The sequence below is a fragment of the Capricornis sumatraensis genome, chromosome 2 (genome assembly GCF_032405125.1).
Source record: "Capricornis sumatraensis isolate serow.1 chromosome 2, serow.2, whole genome shotgun sequence".
Classification (NCBI taxonomy): domain Eukaryota; kingdom Metazoa; phylum Chordata; class Mammalia; order Artiodactyla; family Bovidae; genus Capricornis; species Capricornis sumatraensis.
In genome coordinates, this window is record NC_091070.1 from 173,767,151 (window position 1) to 173,786,099 (window position 18,949).

The following is an 18,949-nucleotide window of genomic DNA, read 5'->3' on the forward strand; positions in this document are numbered from 1 at the left end:
AGGCTTTTTACATCTATCTGTGACGATTATAACAACCTGAGGAAAATTATTTGGAAATTTGCTCATTAAGAACTTTGCAAAAAAGCATTTTGTTTGCATTGCCTAATAAAATGGAACAGTGGATACATAATTTTTCCTAGGGCATATAATTTATGCTCAAAAATGTTGCAATACTTTGGTGACACCATTTACCAAGGATTTTTATTTATTTTATTTTATAGCTTATCATAATTTTTAACAGGAAGAATCCCCCTTAAAATTGAATAAACAAAATCTACATCTCTTGCTTTAACTAACACAGAAACATAAGAAGATGCATACTATACACTACAGACTTTTCACTTTTTATTTTAGATTGAGAAAAAAGTGAATGATGTGATGCTTAAAATCTTTAGTACATAAAATTTTTCTCAAATAATTTCTAATACCTTCTTCAGTAATAAGTCGTGTAGCTACATGACTGTATATGACAAATTATCTGTGTAAGTCAAACATTTTATTCTAAATTTTAGCAAGGGTGATTCCATGAGTTAAGAGACAATAACTTATGTAATAGCTGAGTTATAAAAGGCGATTTTCTTTTGAAATAGTTTATATGGTGTTTTTAAAGGTTTTTCTTAATATGATGAAGTAAATGATATATACCCTAGTTTTAAGCAGTTGCTTGAGTTCACTGTCATTGTCTATGACTATGATTACTTTTGTTTAAACAATATAGTGTATCAAGACAGCAGTGTGGCATAATTTGATAGGAGAACATAATAAAATATAATGACATTTACTAGTCCCTTATACTCCCACTATGTTATTTTGTTAGTTCATTAAAGTGTTTTCTCTTTCACTTTAATTTTTATTGATCCCCAGTGAATATGAAAGCCTTTATGTAGCTCAACTCTTTAATTTATTATTTCAGTAATTATTATTCTTGTTCTGTTTGTTAAGATTTTTTCATTAAAATGTTTTAAACATGGAATGTAATCTAGCAGGGAAGCATTATATTAACTTTAAAAATCCCTTGCTTTAATTTACAGGATATTTTTTTAATCTCATTATGGGGGATTTAGCAGCAAAACTCTCATTTACACAAAAACAGGCCTATTGGCCTCTCTATGTAGGGGAATTTGCATCTGCATTTTAGAGCACTAAGCCTTTTTAATATCCCCTTGATAAATTAGCTTTCAGGATTCATCCAACAAATAGATGTGGGGAGAAACTGTAAACACTTAGCTAAGTGGTTACAGATACATAAGCAATTAAAATGAGGTAATTTTATTTGTGTAAAGGGTTTGGGCTTAATTTGAATCAGAAAGTGTCAAGGGGTCTGCTCAGGTTCCAATGCCACCACTGCCATTGCCACCGCAGTAACAATAAAAATCCATTAACAGTAAATAAAAATTCAATGACAGTAAAAATCCAATAGAGAAGAAGTTAGGAGCTATGTCAGTTTCTTTTCCAAAACTTCTGTCACAGAAATGATGAAGATGACACTGAAATGCAATAAACAGAGAGAATGGAATACCCTTTAATTAAAATGATTTGAATAGGTACATATTTTATCCTTCAGGTGTTTTTATTGGGACATTTCATTGGACTTAAATGTGATGACTTAGAAAGGAGTAGGATATGTAAATATTTTATTCTTCCTGTTTGAGTCTTTCCATTGTTTTATATCACAAGTCTTTGGCAACTTTAAAAACATTAAAATTAAAAGACCTTAGAAATTGTCTTTTTTGAGGACAGGAGGAGAAGGGGACAACAGAGGATGAGATAGTTGGATGGCATCATAGACTCGATGGACATGGATTTGGGTGGACTCCGGGAGTTGGTGATGGACAGGGAGGCCTGGCGTGCTGTGGTTCATGGGGTTGCAAAGAGTCAGACACTACTGAGCAACTGAACTGAGAAATTGTTATATCTTAAGAATTTTTTAAATTCAATGAATTTCTTATCTTTGCTTTGTTCAAAACACTTAACATGTTAATTTTTAAATGTTGTCTTGTCAAATTTATCCTTAGATACCCTGCAATTTTGTTGTTTATCTTTGTAAAATTAAATAATTAAAAAATTGACCATCAGTATGTAAAAATGCAATTTTTTTCTATTATGTTGATTTTTATAAACAGCAACTTTGGGAAGTAATAATTTAATTACAAATTGTAAAATTTTTCTGATACCTCCACGGGAAGTAATTATTGAATATAATTACAAATTATAAAATTCTTCTGATACCTCCATGTAGATACTCATCTGTATGAATATGATAATTTGGATACTTCTTTAACAATTTATACTTCTTATTTCTCTTGTCACATTGTACTGGCTAAAATTTTTGTTAGATTTTAAAAAAGATTTTATTGTAGCAAATATCTGTGTCAAGTTATAAAGAAAATAATTCAGTTTTTCATTATTGACCATACTATTAACCTTTCATTACTGACAATACTATTAGACTTTACACATTTAAGCTTTTATTCAGTTTTTAAAGGTTTTAAAAAAATAGATATGAATTTTATTGAATGTATTTTCATCCACAGGGATATGAGACTTAGTAACAACCTAGAGGGGAGGGAGGTGGGAAGGCTGTTCAAGTGGGAGAGGACATCGGTAAATCTATGGCTGATTCATGTTGATGTTTGGTAGAAACCAACACAATACTGTAAAGCAAGTATCTTTCAATTAAAAATAAAGAAAAAATCTACTATCAAAGTAATTAAATCCTTAAATAACAATGTGGCCAGAAGGCATGATTCTTTTTTATAAACTGTTAGTTTCAGTTTACTTTTAAATACTTACTTTCATATTTATGAAATTTGGGCTTCTCGGATGGCACTGGTGGTATAAAGAACCCACTTGCCAATCAGGAGACGTAAGGGATCCAGGTTCGATTCCTAGGTCAGGAAGATTCTCTGGAGAAGGGCGTGGCAACCCATTCCAGTATTCTTGCCAGAAGAATCCCATGGACAGAGGAGCCTGAGAGTTTGTTTGGCTGGTTTTGGTATCCAGTGCATAGTTATATCAGTGAATGAGAATAGAGTCTTTTCTTTAATTCTCGTCTTTGAAAGAATTTAACATTAGATTATCAGTTCTTCAAATAACTGGAAAAATTTTCCAGTAAAACCTGAGCCTGATGATCTTTAGGGCATGATTTTTTTTTTTTTTTAACCAGTGGTTTGTTTCCTTAATAATTATATGAATATTATAAAAGTTCTAATTTTTGAATAAGTTTTTTGAGTAAATGTTTCCAACACTTAGCATTTTGCCTAGGTTCTTAAATACATTGACATAACATTTTCCAAAATATTTTTTTTGTCAATTAATTTCTATCACACCTATAATTATGTTCCCTTTTTCATTTGTATTATTGTTTTTATTACTTCTCTCTATTTATCTATTTTGTTAGATATTTGTTATTTTTCTTAATTTTCTTGAATCAACATTTAATTATTTGGAAGTTATGATCATTTCTGTATTTGATTTACTAATACATCATAAAATCAATTTCTTGTTTTTACCTCCTTTGAATTTGTCCTCTTGTTCTTTTTCTGGCATAAATTTAAATGCTTAGTGCACTAATTTTCAGTCTTCTGACAAAATATAAATAATTTATGTTTATAGTTTTTTCTCTCTATGCTGGGTATGTATGTTCCTCAAGTTTTGATAACATAATCTATTTATTGGTATTAAGTTTTTTAAAATAATCATGATTTTCTTTCGTCTTAAATTCTTAGAATTTATTAAATTATCAACAAATAAGGTTCTTAAAAATGAAAATTTCTAGTTTTCATTTCTAAATGTTGTTGTAATCAGAGGATAGTCATTATGAAATTTTCAGCTTTATAGTATGCATTTAATATTTGTAAACATTTCAAGAGTTCTTAGAAAATTGTATTCTTTCAAGTATTGTGAACCCAGTTCATTTATGACCATCATGTCAGTCTCATTACTTAATTTGTTCACATCTTCTGTATACTTTCCTATTTTTTTCTTTTAGTCTGCATGATCTGATAATTACCAAAAGAGTTGTTAACACCTGCCATTATAATGATATGTTTGTCATTTTATTCTAGTGACAGTGTCGATTTTTTGCTTAAATATTTTGTAGCTGTCTTATAAGTCCATCTAAAATTAAGCAGTTTTAAGCAGTTTTCTTTCTGTTGAATTGAATCTTAAATCAGTTTGTAGTGACTTTAATTGTACTCTTTTTTTGTGTATTGATTTGTTATATTATTTTTTCTTATGATTTACTTTGAAATTAAAATAACTATATCAGATATTTTTTGTCTGCTTGTTTAGAATTTGCCTGACTTCTTTTTCTGTCCTTTAACATTATCTTACAGTGTACTTATGTTTTAGGCATTTTCTTGTAAATGGCATAAAGCGAGGTTGTGTTTATTTTTAACTAGTGTAATAGTTTTTGTTGGTCAATTTATTAAGGCCCAATTTAGCAAGTATGCCTACTATACTTTTTTCCTAGGGGGTGAGGGGTTTTCCTGTTTAACTTACCAAGAGTATTGCTTTTCAGAAGTCTGATATTATGGCAACTTAATTTTTTCAACCTGCCACATTTTCTAGGTTCCAGGCTTTATCTGTCGCCTTCCAGATTAGCTTGAGAGATCCACACTATGCTTCTTAAGATAAAGGGGAATTTTTAGAGTTAACTTTCCTTTCTCCAGGCATTCTTATAATTTTGGCCCCTGAATATTTTCTTTCCCTGAATTTTCTATCATCTTAACCACACATGTAATATTTTTAGGTGATCTATATCAGACTATTTTTCTTAAAAACTGTTACGCTTTATTGCCAGAAACAAAGGGATAGTTTATTTTTAAAAAATTTTTGGAAAATGAATACTTAAAATAAATGTAGTATGTGAAATTAAAATCTTAGACTCCGGAGGAAACTTTAGTGTCCTAGCGAATTTTTAAAATTTATGTAGGCCCATAATTTCTTCATTTAAAAAATAGGAATTTAATATCTCTTTTGCAGCATTAGTGCTTTTTATTATAATTTGAATATATGAACCCTTGGCTCATTCTTAGCCACATAATAATTGGTAATTAATGTTATTTTCATAAAGACCATTATGTTAAAAAAAGTATTGAGGAATGCTTTTAAAAACAGAACAGATGTGATGAAACATAAGCTGCCAACGACACTATGAATGATTTTAGGTTAAAATGTATAGCTTCAATTTTGCAGTGATGCAGGGAACAAAATAAGGAAATGTGATATTGTATGGCAAATTAGGCACAGTATTGGAGCGCAAACATTATTCAGCTTTTATCAAAAAAGAAGTGGCAACTTCAGAATTAATACACAGCCAATTTAAACATGCCATTACTATCTCAAAGCTTCTAACTGGGTTGAAATTTATTCACTGACCTGATCAAGAATTCATGTCTGTCTTTAATACTTTCATTTTATTTGTTCTTCCTAGCTTTTATTACTCTTAAAGCATTTCAGCTTCATAATGATGGAACTAGAATACGGTTGCTGCTGCTGCTGCTAAGTCGCTTCAGTCGTGTCCGATTCTGTGCGACCCAATAGACGGCAGCCCACCAGGCTCCCCCGTCCCTGGGATTCTCTAGGCAGGAACACTGGAGTGGGTTGCCATTTCCTTCTCCAATGCATGAAAGTGAAAAAAGTGCATGTCCGACTCTTAGCGACCCCATGGACTGCAGCCTACCAGGGTCCTCTGCCCATGGGATTTGCCAGGCAAGAGTACTGGAGTGGGGTGCCATTGCCTTCTAGAGCTGCCTTATAACAAACTTGATTTTGTCTTTTTTTTTTTTTTTTCTGTCACTATTTTCTAGTATGGAACAAGAAAAGGCTCTTTAGATTTAGAGTGTTTTATTGCTGTGCATATACTTATGAAAATATGCTATGTCTTTATGATTAGGACTACATATACATGTGAAAGAGAATCTTGAATAGATTGTTTTACCATTCTGTTTTGAGACACTAATACCCATTTTTTTTTTTTCAGTTAGATGAAAATACGTAAGAAAAAATTCCAAGAGTTAAAAGCATAATACTGCTATCCACTTCACTGCTTGAACTAAAAACCCTGGGATCATACTTGACTATTCTCCTTTTCCCTCACATCACAAACATGAAGATATACTCATTTCTAACATCAAAATACATATTGAATCATGTCTCATTATTTCTAGTGCAACCATCCTCTCCAAAGCCACTGCCATCTCTTGTACTTCCTGACCTGTCTTGCTGTTTCTACTCTTTCTCTTCTATAGCATACTCTCTGCAGAGCAGCTTGACAGATGTCTTGTTAGATAATGTTATTCTTCACTAAGATTCCTCCATTGTTCTTTCATTACACCTAAATGAAGTATAAAATCCTTGTAGTGGCCCCTGACTATTCCTTTGGCGAGGGGGGAAATGCACCATCCTTCTTTCTGCTGCATTCCAGGTGTACTGACTTTCTTGGTGTTCCTGAAATGTTCTCCTTAATATATACACGGCTCTGTAGCAGCACTTACCAGTTTTTCTCCCTTGACTTCTGTTTTGCGTCATGGCCCTTATTACCTGACATTGTATTTCATGTCTGTTTATGATAGATGTCTTTACCCTAGCTGACCATCAGAATTACCTGAGATGTATCAAGAATCATGAATTACCTCACATACAAGAATTACCTGAGACATTTTATATATATGAATCTTCTAGGTGGGGTAGGAGGAGACATTTTAGGCATTGGTAACTTAAAAACTCTATACCTAGAGTTGAGAACCTCTGTGTATTTGTGTTTGTTTTTTCTGTTCTCAATAGACTATACATTCAGTAAAGGCTTGGTGTTATTTATTTTGTTCACTGCTCTATTTCTAGCTCTCAGAATAGTACCAGGCACATAGCAAACTTTTCATAACTATTTGTTCATAATTTCAAAAAATAGTTACCTCTTTGCATCTAGAATATATTTTTAAAAATGCGCCATTGGCTCCACACCTCTCTTTCCTTCATCAGTTTTTTTCACTAATTTAAGAAATATTTACTTAGTGTATTTAGGGAAGCAGACAATATTCTAGGCTCTCAGACACCAAGAGTGAAATAAATGTCTCTGTTTTTGTGAAGCTTTCATTCTCATATTGGTGGTACATTTTGTAGATAATTGTAGTTTTAGAAATTAAAAAAAAAAAAAACTAAGTTATTTCAAATAAGTTTTCATTATTCCTATGTGCTACTTTGAGAAAAACCACTTCACCTCTTCAGGACTAGTCATAAAACTATTTTAAAGAATCCTTTTCCTTTAAATCAGTGTAATTGGAACTGTTATTTTTGTTTTTCTATTTTAAAAAAATTTTAAGTAATTTCAGAAGATTCTTTCTTTAACTAGGACCAGTTAAAAGAAAACCAATTTTCTGCAAAAGAAAATCATTAGCTTGTAACAGATTTACAAGACCCACTACATCTGTCTTAAGAAAAGCTCTTAATCTGCAGAATAAAGCCAGCTTGAGTGATAGGTCTGGGAGTACCCAGTGGCAAAAGTGTTAGAATCATTTAAAAGTTCATTTGAGTTTTGCACACACAAACTGATCATTCATCTATTTTTTTTTCATTCATCTATTAAATAAATATCCCTGGCTGGTAAACATTACTAGGCTATTTGCCAGGTCAGAAGGTTATAATATATATTCTCTGTTTTTAAGAAGCACATTTTATCATTAATTTTGTAAAGAAATAATAGCAAATATCACATCAAAGATAAGTGCTACAAATTGCAAAAAAGTACATAGAGTTCAACTTAGCCCTTGCCTTTAACAAGCTCACAAAATCTCTCCCTTTTTTGATGTTCTATAACATTCAGCTTGTTTCATGTCAACTAACATAGTCTATTTTTATTCTAGTTTTTCATCTACTCATGTTATTATACTTTAATTCCTTGAAGCTTATGCATGAGTATTACATGTATATTATACTTACATAAAATATTCACATTGCATTGTATACCATATTCACTCAATACATATCTTTTATCAAATTACATAGAATAAATTTAAGTGACTATAAGAGTTACAGTTAAAAAATCTAGAACAAAGTCCAATAAATCCAAATGCATATCATCCTCAAAGGCTTCCAAAGAAACTAAATTCAAATAAATAACTGTGCTCAGGTATAAAACAAAATAATCTGTCTGTAATTAACTGGTTACAACCCCAGAATGTCTGTAAAGTTTAAAAGCTATGTAGCATTGTAGTGACTGTATATTAAATGCAATTCAGTAAACGCTTTGAAAGTGAAAGAGGAGAGTGAAAATGTTGGCTTAAAGCTCAACATTCAGAAAAAGAAGATCATGGCATCTGGTCCCATCACTTCATGAGAAACAGATGGGGAAACAGTGGAAACAGTGTCAGACTTTATTTTTGGGGGTTCCAAAATCACTGCAGATGGTGACTGCAGCCATGAAATTAAAAGACGCTTGCTCCTTGGAAGGAAAGTTATGACCAACCTAGATAGTATATTCAAAAGCAGAGACATTACTTTGCCGACTAAGGTCCGTCTAGTCAAGGTTATGGTTTTTCCTGTGGTCATGTATGGATGTGAGAGTTGGACTGTGAAGAAGGCTGAGCACCAAAGAATTGATGCTTTTGAACTGTGGTGTTGGTGAAGACTCTTGAGAGTCCCCTGGACTGCAAGGAGATCCAACCAATCCATTCTGAAGGAGATCAACTCTGGGATTTCTTTGGAAGGAATGATGCTAAAGCTGAAATTCCAGTACTTTGGCCACCTCATGCGAAGAGTTGACTCATTGGAAAAGACTCATGCTGGGAGGGATTGGGGGCAGGAGGAGAAGGGGACGACAGAGGATGAGATGGCTGCATGGCATCACAGACTCGATGGACGTGAGTCTGAGTGAACTCCAGGAGATGGTGATGAACAGGGAGGCCTGGTGTGCTGCGATTCATGGGGTCGCAAAGAGTCAGACACGACTGAGCGACTGAACTGAACTGAACTGAAACGCTTTGCCTCTAAGATAAGGATGGAGTTAATGGCTCAGAGGTTAAAGCGTCTGCTTGCAATGCGGGAGACCTGGGTTTGATCTCTGGGTTGGGAAGATCCCCTGGAGAAGGGAATGGCAACCCACTCCAATATTCTTGCATGGAGAATCCCCATGGGCACAGGAACCTAGCGTGCTGTTTCCCTGGGGTCTCAGAGTTGGACATGAGTGTGAGCATTCCAGCATCTTCAGTTTTCCAACTTATTGACTGTTTATCAAATCTTTAATGGTTTTCTGGTCCTTGTTGTTTGGGGAAGCAGAAGTATAGAGGACAGAGCATGGGCTCCAGAGGCATACAGACCTGAATTTCTAATCTGTTTCTGTTACTCATGAGTGTTCCACCTTGAAAGAAGTAACTTTTCTAAATCTCAGTTTCTCTGTTTCTAAAATAGGAATATGATATTTCTATCACAGGTTTTCCCAAATGATTGCATTAGACATTATTTTGTTGTTGTTGTTAAGGATGGTAGATAACAAATGTTAATTTCTTCCTGCACTTTTCTTTTTTCTTTTTTTTTTTTTTTTTGCATTTTACTTCAGTTACATTGAATTTTATCTCCTGGTCTTATTTGGGTTAGTCTGGATTGTTGTTCCTCAAAGATTAGATTCAAACCTGTCAGTGATACAAGAACTTTAATAAACAAAGGGCACTGAGACACAGCAGTGTAAAATGACATGAATTCAGAATGAAGGACAATATCTTAAACTGAAAAGATTAACTTTATGTAAAAGTCACTGTACTATTTTTGCTGTTCTCATTTCTCTTTGGACCAAACAAAATGTCACCTTAGTAATGTATTCATATTTAGAACTGACTAGATAATTTGGGGGACCTGTTTTCACTCTGATATTCTTTGAGACTGTTTTGGTTATGGACTCTGGAGCTATTAGCAAATTAGGCTAAACAAGTATTAATGTTCATTTTCTCCATGGTAAAAATCTGAAGGAGAAGGTTGTAAATGACTTAAAGGTTTTACCTACATAATAAATTTAGTAGAATAAAGTAAATGGATATTGCAAGTCCATAAGACAACAAAATGTGGATTTTTTGTAACTGTAGAATTTTATTACATCAATGTATTTGTCTTTAGATTAAAAAATATATATATACAGCAAGACAGTAACTAATTTCGCTTATGCTTATAAAAGCATCACAACTGTGATAAGTTCTTTCATTCAGTGTGTTTCTTCTATATAGTTTTCTATGACAAATTCAAGGAATTTTTTTTCTGAAGTATTGAATTTTCTTTTTAAAATTCTATTTTTTAGTTTAACTCATATTAGTGTTTCTTTCTAAAATATGTTTCCTGGATGTTGACAGTAATTGGAACAAATATGATGTTAGCTGTGTTATTACATGGAATATAGTCTTTAAGAAACTTAAAGTCTTTTAAGAACTGTGTTTCCTAAAATAGATACTTAGAAAACAACAGTGTGGAAAATACCCTGAAATATACTTTTAATGACAACCAAGTGCCTGACCTTTTGGTGGTGCATTGCTTTATGAGAGAATGTCTTCATTTGACATATTTCACAGACCTCTTAATTGTTGTATTTTTCCTCATATTAAAGCTGTGAATAATTTTTAGAAATTCTTTTGCGATGAACATATACACAGTATTTCTGACCTGATGGATGCATCATAATTAAGTGAAAAACTACCTTAAAATGCCCAATAGCTACAGTAGTTTAATGAGAATATAATATGTTATTATTTAAAAATATATTAGTATTTGAACATATTTTAAACTAAATCTTGGTATATAAATATTTTAATATACCTAATGAAAGTTCAGTATTTTAAAGATTTCATAAATATTTAAATAACCATTATATATTATAACATATACAAGAATATATGCTGACTATAACTTAGAAAAACATTAAATAACTTGAACTTTCAAGTGAGGTTAGTAGTAAAATAATAACAATGTAACTGAGAAACATTGCATAAGCTTTCTCAGAAAGCGGTTTTCCAGTGAGTTAAAAGAACAAAAATTCTTTGTAAGTAAAGTAGTATTATGTGAGGCTTGTCTAAATGTATAGTTTGTGGAACTCAACAGTCCTGGGTTTATTTCATGTTCTGCCAGTAGTGGGACTTCAAAATAGTACTTTGCATGGGCCTTAGATTCCTCATTTGAGCAGAGGTATGAAGGAGACACAAAAGACATGGGTTCAATTCCTGGGTCGGGAGGATCCCCTGGAGGGTGAAATTGCAACCCACTCCAGTTTTCTTGCCTGGACAGTCCCATGGACAGAGGAGCCTGGTGGGCTACAGTCCATGGGGTCACAAAGAGTCAGACACAACCGAGCACACACTCGTATACCAAACCATAAACAACAGGATTATTAACCAAGATAATGTTTGTCTGGCAAAATTCTTAGTAAAAAGTAAGCACTCAGAATAGTACTATGAAGATGATACATATCACTTTAAAAGAAAAGAAGTTTTATAGTTAAAGAAATTTTGGAAATGTCCAGTGTAAAAAAGACAGTTTCTTTTCCCTTTGGTGTTCCTCAGAGCTTTTAAGATGCTGATATGCTTGTGAATCACTTAAAAACCTACAATGCCCAAGTTTAGTTAACTATGGAGCTGCTTTTTTTTCTTTTTTTTTTACATAGAGCTTCTCTTGGAACTACTATTCTTCCCACGCACTTTCTTAAATGACTTCTTAGGTAAACACCTACCTATTAATCATAATTTATGTAAGATTAATATTGCTTAGGTTTCCAGCTGCCTGAATTTTTTTTTAATTAAATGTCAAATGTCAGACTAGTGAATGTTTAAAAAAATTTTCATGAACATGACAGCCTGACAACCAGATTTTTAGGAGTAAAAATTCAATGGCATCAAAACTAGTCTTTCCATTCTAGCAGTGCTCATAATCACCAGAGTATAATATTCCATGAAGTCCCTATTATTCATAATTATGTATTAATAAAATATTTCCTTAGTTTGTTAACAAAAAAGTAAATTAGTGTTTGAGATTGTTTACAGTTACAATTCTATTTAGATTTCAACAGCTTACATTTTTGTAGAAAAATAATTATAAAAATTAAGAAGTACTGAGATGAGTATTACTTGACTCTCCAAAGATTCATGGATTATTTTTTATAGCTGATTTTAAGACAAGACTATTCAATATGTTCATTTTTTATATATAAACTTGAAATTTAAGCCTTAGAGTTTCAAATACTGCCTTAATCTTGTACTGTATTTATTCTATTTGGTCAGCCTGTCTACAGTTTGGAAAATACACCACCCATATTACACCAGAGGGATGCACTTTAACAAAGAGCTTTTTCTTGTTTTCAAGGTAACTCCTAGCTCTTTGACACAACACAAGACTCTCCACAGCTTTGCACATGCCCACTTTCCATCTCAATCACCATAACCACTGCTGTGCACTTAAGCACTTTATGCTGTCTCACCACTTAGATTTTGATAGGGCCCTGCACACTTTATGTATCTTTGTTTGCTTGCCTCTGTGCCTTACTGCATATTGTTCTTATTGGCAGCTAACTACAACTCATTGTTCAAAATTCCATTGAGATATCACCAGTTCTGGAAGGCTTCTCTAACCCCCAAAGTCAAAAACTAGATTTAATACCATTCAATTATGTTTCCATTTCACGCTATTATTTCTGTTATTTTCAGTGACCATGATGTAGTTTAATAAATTGTTTGTGTGCCTTTTCTTAGGAATATAAGCTTTATTTTGCAATATTTTTCTTTTTAATTTACCTTTTTTATAAGCTTTTTGAGGGCAAGTATTATGACCTGTTAATTCCTAGCATCTCACTGGTATCTTGCTCATTCTATAGTTGCTAGCTGTGATCTACTTCACTGTGTATTAGGAAATATTTCCATTAGGCAGGTTAACTTAGACATTTGTGAACCCTCCAAGTTCCCCATTTAGTATCTGGCAGTGCTTCATCTACTAAGTCATTATTCCTCTGTGAATGTTATTGTATGACATTGAAAGGCTGTTCTTTCACACCCTAAACTTCCCTTTCCCAAAGATACCAGCTCACCCACTGATTTTATGAATCATTCAAATACCAACTGCATCTTACTCAAGTACTTGCTAGTAATGAATTTCTTAGACATGCTGAGCCCAGTAATATCCATTGAATTCTTATATTCTCCCTCAACCCTCTTTCTGGGAAGAGTCTCAGTGTTCATCTGCCCCCATGGTGCAAAAATTGGTCTTCATTGTCATGACCAAAATCATGCAGAAGGTGCTATATTTGATAATCAAAAAGCAAGAACTTGAATAGAATATTCATTTTAAATACATACTTAATTTTCTTATCTTCCTTTATTCTTTAGCCTAAATCAGTCATTTTCATGGCATCACTCTTACATTTTCCACAGTCAGTTGCACGAAAGTCCTATTTCTAGGTCTTCTTTTAGAACAAAATTATCACAAAATGAAGATTCTGATGAAGGTTAAGGCACATATTATCATGAGTTGCTATGTGTAACTTTGAAATTACCTTTAAAATCTAACTGTGGTCATGATAAGCTCATATGCACTCCCCACTCCCCCACCAAAAAATCATTCCCACCTACCCAGTCCTCTTCCAGACTCCCATCAGCTAGTACATGCTCACATCCTCCTATACCTGTGCCCACATGACCCCTCAGAGCTGTAGCTAAAGCCAAGATTCCCTTGAGTTCCACATGTTTCTGCTCACAGAGAATAGATCTGTTATTTTTACTGAGCTGGTGTCGGTGAGAGGGTAGGGAAAGGAGGGAGGAAAAAGAAATATAAATAGCAAGCACAGAATGTTACAGTGTTTTAGTTGAGCCTGGCAGGTATGTAGAGTTGTATACGGCACATAAGGCAAAACATTTTATTTTTATCCATTGTCATCACATTTTCTTTAGTGAACAGAAGAAGGAAAAAGAAAGAGTATGACTTTGTACTAATTAGAAAAACAAAGTGGACATTTTGAAATTGGACATTTTATGGGTACCTTTTGTTCTTTTTCTGTTTTTATCCAACGCCGTTTTTCTTGTGACTTGCTTCACCTGCTTGTGTCCTCACCTCATTTTATCAGCTGTCTGTAGCTGCTTCTGACCTATCTCACAGGCATGGGATGTGGCAACCACAGGTGGCAGCAGCTCTTCACAGCTGATAGAGCCATGCTTTCACTTGATTTTCCCCCATTAAACAGAGAAAAACACAAACACCTGTTTTGACTCATCTCCCTTCCTTTTCTCCAATTGCAAATTAAACTGACAAGCTGGCTGGACAGTGGCAGAGGGGACTTACTTTTCAGTCAAATTATTTTAGTCTCTTTTTTGCCAGTGTATTCTCTACCTGTCATTTCCTCCATGTAAGTTTTTGACAGCTAGAATTGTTTTTATTGTACATTCCAGTCTGTGCTTTTAATAGCTAAGGTTTTTTTTTTTTTTTTTCACTTCCCAGATTTAACTAGCCTAAAATTACTGTCTGACCTCCATTTTGAGCTATGTTGCTAAAGTTACAAATATCTACCCTAGATTTTATTCATTCTTTGAGAACACAAGTATCTATAATATGTCAGTGTTGCCAGGTGTTTGGGGCCAAAAATGTGAATAACGCATTATTCCTGGTACTGACTAGTTCAGCCTGTAATGGCCAGTTAAATACAGCGTAAGTGAATATGTAGCCGTGTGGGGAGACAAACCTGGATGTCCTGAATGGATAACTCCTTAGGATGCATTGAAACTATCATGGAATATTACTTGCTCTAGTAGCTTTATGATGCTACTTGTATGTTTGTAGGGTCTTTGTGGTCTACTTTGTCCAATGAGGGTTTTCCTGGTGGCTTAGTCAGTAAAGAATTCACCTGCAGAGCAGGAGAGCTCCTGCAATGGCAGAAGACTCAGGTTTGATCCCTGATCGTGAAGATCCCCTGGAGAAGGAAATGGCAACCCCCTCCAGTATTCTTGCTTGGGAAATCCCATGGACAGAGGAGCCTGGTGGGCTACAGTCCATGGGATTGCAAGAGTTGGATACAACTTAGTGACTAAACCACCACCATTGTACAATGACTTTTTTATATTGAGGTTGTGCCCAAACCAAAAACCCTACATTTAAAAAGAGAATGATTTTTAAAAGAAAAAAAATATGGGGAAAATTTTTTAATTTTGAATTTCAGTGAAATTAAAATTAGAATGTTACATAAGGATCCATATGCTAACCTTCACTTTTCCTCAGTCCTCATCTGCCTCATTATTACTCAAATACATGATGGTTCACTTAACATATTTTCTTTGCAAAATAAAGAAATTGGAAGAGTGAAGTCTTTGGTAAAATATTAATATAGTTAATGAAATGGCTAGAATTAGTAAATTATAGAAATTTACCTTTATCATCAGAGTTTATTTTTGTAGAGTGAAATTAGGTTTTCTTTAAATTTCCAAACTGGAAACATGTAGCTTTTGAGAAAATAAATGAGTAAATGTTTTTACCTAGCTCAGTTTTATACAAAGCTATAATTTTGGTTCTCTTCATTCTGTGCTGGCTGCAGTACTTGGCTTCTTATATCCATTTATTCAAATATGGCCATAGGACAGTGGGTAACAGCATAGCAGTGGCAGAAAAAAGTCACAGCTGGTGGAGAAAAATGACCTTCTTCAGGAGCATCCTGGCTTCCCCTTCTGCCAATCAACTCAGCTCACAGTGAGCCTGACCCAGAAAAGTGGTCAGGTTAGATAGGAAAGAAGAAAACTTTTTTGTTTTTATCTTCTGGACTTAGACAACAAGTTTTAAATGGATTTAATGCCTCCATTCATTCTGGGGTACTAATTTAAAAAAGAAAAGAAAACACCTCTAAACAGGGAGAACCATAGTCCATCTTAAAAATGAGCCCAACGACATTTATGATTGCAAGTGAATTCTTATCAGTTTCCTTCTAGGATAAATTGAGGTATCTAAATGACCCCTGCTCATTTTAATTGCCCCAATGTTAATGTTTACTCTTCTTTTCTTGTGAAAAGATAGCAATTATTTTAAATGGAGATTTTTGACCTCTAGAAATAAAAAAAAAAATAGACCTCACAAACATAAAGACATATGCAGTTAAATATAGACTTATTGAAACATACAAAAACAAACAGAAATGCATACCATTAACTTTGACTTTGATCTCTCATTTTACACTCTCATCAAAAAACAGTTAACAATGTGCTTATCTCCACTGTGCTCCGTAAGGAAGGTAGGATGCTGCAGAGATGATTTGACACTGGGTCAAAGAAACCTGCTAAAGGCAGTCTAACCTTGTCTTTGCAAACCACATTAGTTTGCATAGTTTTTCCCCCAGTAAGTCATGCCAGTACCTTAGAAATGGGAGATTCACATCCACGTTATTTTAGTTACTAGTATTATTCTCTTTATGGCCTTCCCAGGTGGTAAAGAATCTACCTGCAAAGCAGGAGACCTCAGTTCAATTCCTTGGTCTGGAAGTTACCCTGGAGAAGGGATAGGCTACACACTCTAGTATTCTTGGGCTTCCCTGGTGGTTCAGATGGTAAAGAATCTGCCTGGAATGTGTGAGTCCTGGGTTCTATTCCTGAGTTATGAAGATCTCCTGGAGGAAGGCATGGCAACTCATTCCAGTATTCTTGTGTGGAGAATTCCATGGACAGAGGAAACTGGTGGGCTACAGGCTTTGGGGTCACAGAGTCAGATGTGACTAAACACAGCACAGTATGATTCTTTTTAGTGGAAATTTTGAAAATATTTTTATTTCTGTATTAATTCTAATACTCTTCCTCATCAGATCGTACAGTTAGGTACTTGACTAATCACTGTGTGCTTAATGTCCAAACATAATATACCTGAAGGGAGCATTCTCTTCCCTTCCTAACACCCTCACCAGCATTAGGCTGTGTACTGACCAGGAGAGAATGTAAACAAGTCAATTGCTTTAGTGGCACTGGTACTTATACAGGGAAATAATTATTCTGATAGAACATATATTACATTTTGTGGTGGAGAATTATGATTATAGGCATTTAAAATGCATGGAATGTTTCTGCTTTAACTACGTGGTCTGGAAGCCCTCTTTTTACACAAGGCTTATTTACGCTCAGAACTCTAAATTTACCATGTCGTTTTAACACATTCTTGGGGGCTGACAGAGCTGGAATACTTTCATAGGCTAATGTAAGTGGACACACAGAAGTGCCAAAGTGCATTAGGAAAATGGAAATCTATTCTACTTCACGGTTGAATTTACCCTTCTCCAGAGACTGAATTTATTTGCATATTTTATTTCAAATATATGTGAGTTACACTGAAGAGGGTTTGAAATTAAATAAATGCCACAATTAAATGACAGACATGGCAATGGCACACCTAGTAGCCTCTCATAAATTTTTCTTTTCATAGGAATTTACATCTTTCTTACTTTTTTGATTAAAAAAAGTATCTGTCCTGTAAAAGTGAGTGAAATATTATTGGAAAAGGTTGGTCACTGACAGGTTTACTTGAGAATTATTGTTTGTGTTACTAATACTTTTTGAAGAATTTAAAGATAAGTTGAATCAAAATATAGGTAAAATTATATAGTTTATTTTCCTAAGGGGTCCCTTTTGCTAAATATTCTTTCCTAAATCTGTGCATGATAGTCTGTTGATGAATATTTTCAAATATTGAAGTCATTGGAAACATTTTACAGATGATCAACTTACTACTTAATGGCTTCCTGGTGGCTCAGACACTAAAGAATTTGCCTGCAATGCAGGAGACCTGGGTTCGATCCATGGGTGGAGGAGATCCCCTGGAGAAGGGAATGGCTCCCCTCTCCAGTATTCTTGCCTGGAGAATTCCACGGACAGAGGAGCCTGGCGAGCTATAGTCCACGGGGTTGCAAAGAGTTGGACATGACTGAATGACTAACACATATTTATTAAAAAAAAAAAGACATTATACCATGTATTTATTATAACTCAACTAAAATTCTTTATAGCAATTTGGATCCAAGTTTTAAAAATAGGCTTTTATAAATTTCAAATACATGCAAATCTAAACGTGTTTAATTATAAAACATGAATGCTTGGTTTTTATAAATAATAAAATAATTATTAACATTTTGATACTTTACTGTTTTCTTTAATAATTGTAAGAAGAAATATTATATATGTTAAAGTTGCTCCTAATACCAAATAAGTATCTCATCAATTAGGATTTGTATTTATGGCTTAGAGTCATACATTTACCTTAGTAATTTAATTCTTGATTTTGTTGTCTATATACACACACACACATACATACATACATAGTAAATTCAGCAAAGGGAAAAGAAAAGGGACAAATCAAATTGTGACTTAAACTAGTTGGTTGTTATGGGAAGTTTATTGACCTCTGTTAATAGGACTGAATATTTGTGTCTCCCAAAACTTCATGTCTTGAAACACTAAAACACTAATCCCTAGTATGATGGTATGTGGAACTGAGACCTTTGGGAGGTAATTAAATTATAAAAATGGAGCTATTAGGGTGAGATAAATGTCTTTAGAAGAAGAGCAAGAGAGATGTTGCTTCTTCTTCCTCTCTATCATGTGAGAACACAGCAAAACAGCTGTCTGCAAACAAAGAGAGCTCTCACCAGGACCTAACTATGCTGGCATCCTTATCTCAGGCTTTCTAACCCCAGAATTATGAGAAATAAATTTCTGTTGCTTAAGCACCCCCATCTATAATATTTAGTATAGCAAAAACACTAAGCTACCTGTTTTCTCCAAATCTGTTTCCTCCTCAGCTAATAAGAGATGTTGACCATGCAAGATAAAAGAATTGGGAGGCAAGTGCACCTTTTGTTTTCTACCCATTAATTTCCGAGTCACTTATCTATTAATTTCTCCCTTACTACATGAAAAATGGCTGCTGTAAATGAACTATTAGTCTGTGGTACTAAGTTGACTAACTAGTTCTA

The 18,949-nt window shown here is 33.8% G+C and overlaps 1 protein-coding gene across 1 annotated transcript in view; it reads left to right on the forward strand.

Annotated features, from left to right (window-relative positions):
• NEGR1 (neuronal growth regulator 1) overlaps nt 1-18,949 on the forward strand; it is a 988,401-nt gene that overhangs the window by 309,153 nt on the left and 660,299 nt on the right. The window lies entirely within an intron of this gene.